Here is an 8437-nt window from a genome sequence, read left to right as displayed (position 1 = left end):
TATAACAAGTATAAGGTAAAAGAGATTTTATATCCAGATACTTGGTGCTTTGCTGTACTTAAGAAGACTCATGCACCTCAGCAGAAGTGTTAAGGCTGCTCCTCCTCCTGGTGAAGACGATTAGCCTGCAAGGATCTTGTGCTGGTGCCACATAAATGCAACCAGCACTCTGTAAAGAGGTTGGTGTTAGGAAGAGCATCCAGCTGTAGAAATCATATCAAATCAGACTGGAGGCTGATGCAGCTCTCCCACTTGCCAGCTCTAACAAACCGTCATCCCAAGCCAGCATGGCCAACAGACATTAAATGATGAAGATATATATATATTTGTGTATGTATGTGTGTGTATATATATATATATATATATATAATTAATGTAGGATAAAAATTTTTTCGGGAAAAAAAATTTCATCAATGGCCAGCATATCAAAAAATACCTTTAAAGGTTAAATTTATAAATAATTTACAAGATAAGGGCAAAAGAAAAATTCTAATGCCAAATATGCCGAAACAAAAATTGTCAATAACCATTATAATTTATGTGTCTCGAAACAAACAGATAGAAATTTCTAAAAAATTCGTTATTACCGTAATAACAAATTTTTTAGAAATTTCTATCGGTTTGTTTCGAGACACATAAATTATAATGGTTATTGACAATTTTTGTTTCGGCATATTTGGCATTAGAATTTTTCTTTTGTCCTTATCTCGTAAATTATATATATATATATATATATAGGGTGTATAAGATATCTGAAGACAAATTTATGTTTATAAAAAATAGATATATAATACTAACTTTATCAAAAAATGCTCTGAGGATAAAAATAATTCTTTTTTTCAATAATGTTATTCAATAAAGACACCTTCAGCTTCAACAACCGCTTCTATATGAGATCTAAATCATCTACACGCTCAAATCAAGTGGTCCTGGTTCATTTTGGACATTACTCTGACTATGGCTGCTTTCAAAGAATCTTTGGTGTTATGGGCGTGTTCATTAATTTCTCTCTCTCAACAACGCTACACATCTGGGGAATAAGGAGGCCAAATGTTAGGGGTTATGTGACCATGAAAATTTTCAGCCATCCATTCCTCTGTTGCTAGAACCATGTGCGATAGTGCAGAGTCTTACTGAAACACATACGACCTTCCATTGCAGACACATATATATGTATATGTACATGTATGTATATGTATATATATATATGTATGTATATGTATATATATATGTATATATGTATGTATATGTATGTATATATATATATGTATATATATATAATATATGTATGTATATATGTATATATATATGTATGTATGTATGTATATATATGTATATATATATATATATATGTATGTATATATATATATATATGTATGTTATATATATATATATATGTATGTATATAGATATATATGTATGTATGTATATATATATATAGTATGTATATATATATATATATATAGTATGTATATATATATATATATTATGTATGTATGTATATATATATATGATATATATATATATATATGTATTATATATATATATATATATATTATGTATGTATATATATGTATATGTATATATATATATATATGTATGTATATATATATATATATATATGAATGTATGTGTATATATGTATGTATATATATATGTTTACATCCCCATAAATTAGCGGTTCGGCAAAAGAGACTGACAGAATAAGTACTAGGCTAACAAAGAATAAGTCCTGGGTTCGATTTGTTCAACTAAAGGCGGTACTCCAGCATGGCCGCAGTCAAATGACTGAAACAAGTAAAAGGATAAAAGAACATATATATATAATAGAAAGAGAGATACATATATGTGCACACACACATACAGTTGCGGCCAAAATGTTCAGAATGGCATTGTTTTCGTCAGAAAAGTAGGGATAATTTTTTATCAAAGTTGTTTTATATTCTATAATTTTAACAGACAATAAATACGATATTATTTGTTATTGCCTGAGATTTTGGTATAATTTGAGTGGATAATACAAAAGTTATGGATGATTTAGTGATTTACTGCAAAACCCATGGCGGCCAAAATGATCAGAACGGTTGCTTTTACTCCGTGTTTTAGTATATTTAACCAGCGAACTCTTATGTTTTGAATTTGTTTACGTGACGGTTCGTTTACTAAACATTAGTAAGAATATTTGCAGTGTACTTTGTTAATATAATGCCACTTACTCCGTTACCAATTCGTCAGCAGATTATTAAGCTTCGAAGGAAGGATAATTTAAGTATTGGATCTATTGCAAAGATTGTTAACAAGTCAAAAAGTGTTGTATTCTTAAGGTCTACGATGATTGTGGTTCGTGTGAAACAAGAAAGTTTATAGGTAGGCCAAGAAAAACGACCAAGAGAGAAGATCGTGCTATGGTAAAGTTGGTTAAAAAGGACAGATTTAAAACTGCTGCTGCTGTTTCTCGGAAAATGAGCATTGTATTGAAGAAAACTTTATCTCGAAAAACTGTGTCTCGTCGTTTAGTTGAACATGACCTACAAGCAAGAGCACCTGCAGTGAAGCCACTGATCAGCTCCAAGAATAAAAAGCAAGAAAAATGGCAAACGGTGCATTTCAGTGAAGAATCTAAGTTTATGTTATTTGGCTCAGATGGGAAAAGGTACGTTCGTAGAAAAGTAGGTGAAAAATTGTTGCCTAAATGCCTTAAGACTAGTGTTAAATTCGGTGAAGGAAGTGTCGTGGTTTGGGGAATGATATCTGGAGATGGTGTGGGCCCTTTGGTGCGATTATATGGAAATATGGAAAGTTAAATGCAGGAGTTTATAAACAACTTGTAAAAGATCATGTCTTGCCAGTGCTGAGAAATTCAACTAAGCGACCACCCATATTCATGCAGGACAATGCCCCATGTCACAAGGCTAAGGTGGTCATGAACTTCCTCCAGGCTGAAAAGGTTATTGTTATGGATTGGCCAGCTCAAAGCCCAGATCTCAATCCTATTGAAAATGTGTGGAATATTCTAGGAGAATGTTTGAAAGCCAGAAATCCTAAAAACAACTGAGCAATTATGGAATGCCCTTCAGGAAGAATGGAATAAGATCACCCAGCAAGAAATTGAAAATTTAATTTCCTCATGCAGTCGAAGATGTCAGAGTGTGATTGAAGCTAAAGGGCTTCACACTAAATATTAAATAATTCCAGTATTCTCTGTCATTTTTGATTATTTTGTTATTTTTTAAACCGTTCTGATCATTTTGGCCGCCATGGGTTTTGCAGTAAATCACTAAATCATCCATAACTTTTGTATTATCCTCTCAAATTACACCAAAATCTCAGACAATAACAATTAATATTGTATTTATTGTCTGTGAAAATTATAGAATATACAACAACTTTGATAAAAACTTATACCTACTTTTCTGACGAAAACAATGCCGTTCTGAACATTTTGGCCGCAACTGTATATGTATACACCCACAATACACATTAAATAGATGTGTATGCATAAGCAATTTAATAATGTGAGTGTAATTATGAGCAGCTGTAATTGAAAAAGAAGAAATAAAAAGAAAACGTAAAATATTTTCTCAAATTGTTTATTTGACACAAGAAAATACGAGAGAGATTTTGTACATCAGGATTGTGAAAGAATTTCAATTGAGATTCTATTTTTACCATATTCCATCTTAGAGAGGTGTTTTTATTTTCCCTCTGTTTTGTTTAATTTTCTGATTAAGAAAAACACAATGCATTTGTTTTCATCTCTTACATTAATTAAGCAAATTTATATGGAAATTATATTATTAATAAATTTATTACAATAATAATAATAATAATAATCCTTTCTACAATATGTACAAAGCCTGAAATTTGGGGTCAGAGGTAAGTTGATTACACCAACCCCAGCATTTGACTGGTACTTTTTGATCAACCCCAAAAGGGGATGAAAGGCAAAACCACCCTCGGCGGAATTTGAACTCTGATGGACAAAATGCTTAGCAGCATTATGTCCAGCATGCTAACGATTCTGCCAGCTCACTGCCTTAGTAAGAATGATTTAAGTTTTGGCACAAGGCCAGCAATTTTAGGGGAAGGGGGTAAATTGATTACATCGACCCCTCCCCCCAGTGCTTGACTACTACTTATTTTATCACCCCTGAAGGGATGAAAAGTAAAGTTGACCCTGGCAGAATTTGAACTCAGAACATAGCAATAAGAAAATGCTGCTGAGCATTTTGTCCGGTGTGCTAACAATTCTGCCAGCTTGCCGCCTCAATACTATAATAATAATAATAATAATAATAATTTCAAATTTTGACACAAAGCCAGCAATTTTGGGGGAGTGGGTAAGTCAATTACATCGACCCCAGTACTCAACTGGTCCTTATTTTATCAACCCTGAAAGGATGAAAGGCAAAGTCAACCTTGATTGAACTTGAACTCAGAATGTAAAGACGGACGAAATTCTGCTAAGCATTTAGCCTGGGATGGTAATGATTCTGCTGGCTCACCACCTTAATAATAATAATAATAAGAAGAAGAAGAAGAATATAAAAGATTAACAAAATCGTAACTGCAAAAATGTTAATATAAACTGTTGGCACAAAGTCTTAGATTTATAGGGAAGTTGTGATGAGATGTTGTGAGGTTCATGGCTTACCGAAGCATGGAAGTGAAACACCATAGCCAAGGACTGAAACTTGATCATGGATTTGATTAATTCAAGAGCTTAGATTGTTGTTGTTCCTGTTGCTGTGTTGGTGTTGTTGTTGCTATTATTATTATTACTATTATTATTATTACTATTCATGCTATGCACGAATGTTTTACATTTGGAATCAATGTCCTTGATCCTGTGTCACAACCAGTTTCCTTAGATATTGAAGGCTTTTCTTACAATCTTTGCAATCTCTATTATTATTATTATTATTATTATTATTATTTATTGTTATTATTTAAGGCCTACTGCATCATGAAAGACTGAAGTTTTGGAGTCACTTGTATCTAATTCCCAGCAATTACCTTTGTTAATTCCCCTCCAGGGTTTTGTTTTATCCAATTAGAATTGGCGGAGTTAAGCCAGAATCAGCTTTGTTTTGTGTATGCGTGTGTGTGTGTGTGTGTGTTTTGTCTTATGCCAGGATATGAAGCAGAAGGAGCGGGCATTGCGAGTGAAAGGTGTCAATTGACCAATGGCTACAGTGATTTCCTGTCAAAAAAAATGGACAAATTTCTTCTTGCCAAACAAGAATAAAGAAGGAAAGAAAATAATTTCCTAAAATATCAATAAATAATAATGTATAAAAAATAGGGATGAACCAACAACGGGGGATGAAAGTAGGGTCCACTTAGCAGCACTATAAACCTCCAGGCAAATCAATGCATTGAGCCCTGTGGTATATATTTACTTATCGACAGCAAGTCACAACATACATAGATCAGAAGTGGGTCCCAAGACTTGTAAGGGTCACCAGGTGATGCCCAAACCTGACCAGAATGTTTGCAAAACAATGGTGTCATCTAAAGGCACCCAATGACCAGATGGTGATGTTAAAGTGGCCTAGGGATTAAATGTAAGTAGGTAAAGACAGGATTTGAACCCAGAACACAAAGGGCCACAAAAAAATCCCTCAAAGCATCCAGTACTCTGATAGTTTTTATGCCAGTCCAGCACTTTAGAATGGTTACCTTTACTCATCCACCCTGGAAGGATAAAAGACAATGTTAATCTCAGAATGCATAGTACTGGAATAAATACCTATTTCTTTACTACCCACAAGGGGCTACACACAGAGGGGACAAACAAGGACAGACAAATGGATTAAGTCGATTATATCGACCCCAGTGTGTAATTGGTACTTATTTAATCAACCCCGAAAGGATGAAAGGCAAAGTCGACCTCGGCGGAATTTGAACTCAGAACGTAAAGACAGACGAAATACGGCTACGCATTTGGCTCGATGTGCTAACGTTTCTGCCAGCTCGCCGCCTTAAATACCACAAGGCATTCTGTTTGACCCTCGGCCAATTTGCCAGGAGGGTAATCAAAGTTGATTCCAGCTGTAGGGTTTGAACTCAAACATTATGTGCCATAACAAATCATCACACTGCAAGGGACTCCATCATCGTCGTCGTCATCGTCATCATCATCAACAACAATAACAACAAACCCTGCACATTCCTGCTTTAAGTCTTGTGATTCCTATGGCTGGTTTCCATGGCCTGTGAATGATGAAGATCGCAACATACCCACTGAAGAGGATGCCGGTTAGTCAGAGGGTCAGTCATTTACAGCCTAGTGGACTGCAACAATGTGAAATGAAGTGTCTCGCTCAAGAACAAGACACACTGCCCGGTTTGGGAATTGAAACCACAATTCCCATATCACTAGGCCACATGCTTTCACCATCATTTTCCATCCCCCCACCCACCAAAAAATTAATAAATATCACCAAAACAAAAAAAAAAGAACATCAACAGTGTAAAATTTAAGAAAAAACACCTTTGTTAAGTAGAAGACCAGTTTTGTTGAGCAACTGCATAAATGGTTAACCCACAGTATATTACAGGTACTTCTCTTGTCTTTAATTAAGTGAGCAGCATTTCAGCAAAATTAAATATTTAATCGTTAATTATATTTTATAAAACAATAAAAAAAAACCCTGCAATAACAAAAATATGTTTAAAAAAGTAATAAAAAACATGGAGAAATTTGAAATGATTTATGATGGTAAGAGTCAATGGAATTGGTAAAACATGATCTCACAGACCAAAATATAAGAGGTATAGTTTATATGTGTGTGTGTGTGTGTGTGTGTGTATGTGTGTGTGTATTGTTTTAGTACTAAACTGTGAAGCTCAATAAGGGTTGTTAGTTAAATATGTACATGAAGAGCTTCTGTACAGTTTCTATTGACCAAATTGCATTCTCAAGGAATTGGTCAGCCCAAGGCTACGGTTGGGGATAATTGCGCAAGTGACAGCACGCTGGAATTGAACCTGAAACTACGTTGTGCACTTTATCTATCCACATGTTTACTTATTCTCTCCTTCTCTTTGTCTCTTACATACACTCATACATACATACATATATATATACATGCATACATACATACATACATACATACATACATACATACATACACTCATACATACATACATACATACATGCATACATACATACATACATACATGCATACATACATACATACACTCATACATACATACATACATACATACATGCATGCATGCATGCATACATACATACATACATACATACATACATACATATGTGTAGTCAACAGTCTTATATAATCATCAGTTAGCTAAGCAATCAGAGATTTATACATTTATGATCACTTGTCAAATGTATACATAATCAGCAGTTATACAATCAGTAGGTAGGTATACATACAGATATATATATATATATATCTGTAAATGTAATTCCTCTATTTACATAATATCAAGGTCTCTTTCATTCTTTTGTTGCCTTACCATTTTTATCAATATATATATATATATATATAGGGGGAGAGAAAGTGTAGTTTATGTATACATTTTCTCTCTCTATGTGTTAGCTATATAGCCTGTATTACATACAAATATCTATATCTATCTATCTATCTATCTATCTATCTATCTATCTATCTATCTATCTATCTATCTATCTATCTATATATATATATATATATATATATATATATACACATATATATATATACATGTATACATACACACACACACACACACACACACACACACACATATATATATAATTTATTATTAACCGGGTAATAACCTTATAAAGTGCTTTCTAAAGCTCCTCCCTGGGTATCAGCTACCAAATGGTATCTTACTGTAGGACTTTTCCTGTTGCTGGATATACATGTGCAAATTCACAAATATCCATTGTAGAGTATTAAAAGTTGTGTGTGTGTGTGTGTGTGATAACAGTTTGACTGAGCTCCACGTTATACTTAAAGTTCCATGGACACAGAACACATCCACCTCATAAATGTTTAGAGACAGAATGGAATATAGTTTAAAAGAAATTTAAATGGCGTCCAGGTGAGAGCGTTTCAGCCTCCATTGGTCAGTTCAGTTCCTGTGCCTATTTTTACTATCATAGCAATATTATATCCTTAATTGGAAGCTTCACATGGTGCATTAAACAGCATATTGGCATTCTTCTGGGGTAGTATTTCAGTGATAACAATCACCACATGGGGTTGTAACCAATACGAGGGTGTCATATTATATATGAGTTTGTGTGACCAGCATGATTGATACTAGGCTGTAATCAGTACTGGACATAGAAATAATATACCCTGGCATTGTACGTAGACCAGCCTGGTTGAGGGGTGGGTTAGTCTGTTTATCGATAGCCAATGGCTTGAAGTAAACTAAATAACATGGAGCTAAGGCAAACTGTTATTAAATA

The 8437-nt window shown here is 33.8% G+C and overlaps 1 long non-coding RNA gene across 1 annotated transcript; it reads right to left on the bottom strand.

Annotated features, from left to right (window-relative positions):
- Positions 1 to 5115: 5115 nt before the first annotated feature.
- On the bottom strand, positions 5116 to 7924 carry LOC118763075. The gene is made up of 3 exons (XR_004998828.1): positions 7757 to 7924; positions 5993 to 7138; positions 5116 to 5752 (listed from the first exon to the last, which is right to left on the bottom strand). It is a non-coding gene; the product is annotated as an uncharacterized LOC118763075 (long non-coding RNA).
- Positions 7925 to 8437: the final 513 nt, after the last annotated feature.

Source organism: Octopus sinensis, linkage group LG4 (assembly GCF_006345805.1).
Source record: "Octopus sinensis linkage group LG4, ASM634580v1, whole genome shotgun sequence".
Taxonomy (NCBI): Eukaryota; Metazoa; Mollusca; class Cephalopoda; order Octopoda; family Octopodidae; genus Octopus; species Octopus sinensis.
This window is presented reverse-complemented; position numbering and strand designations above follow the sequence as displayed.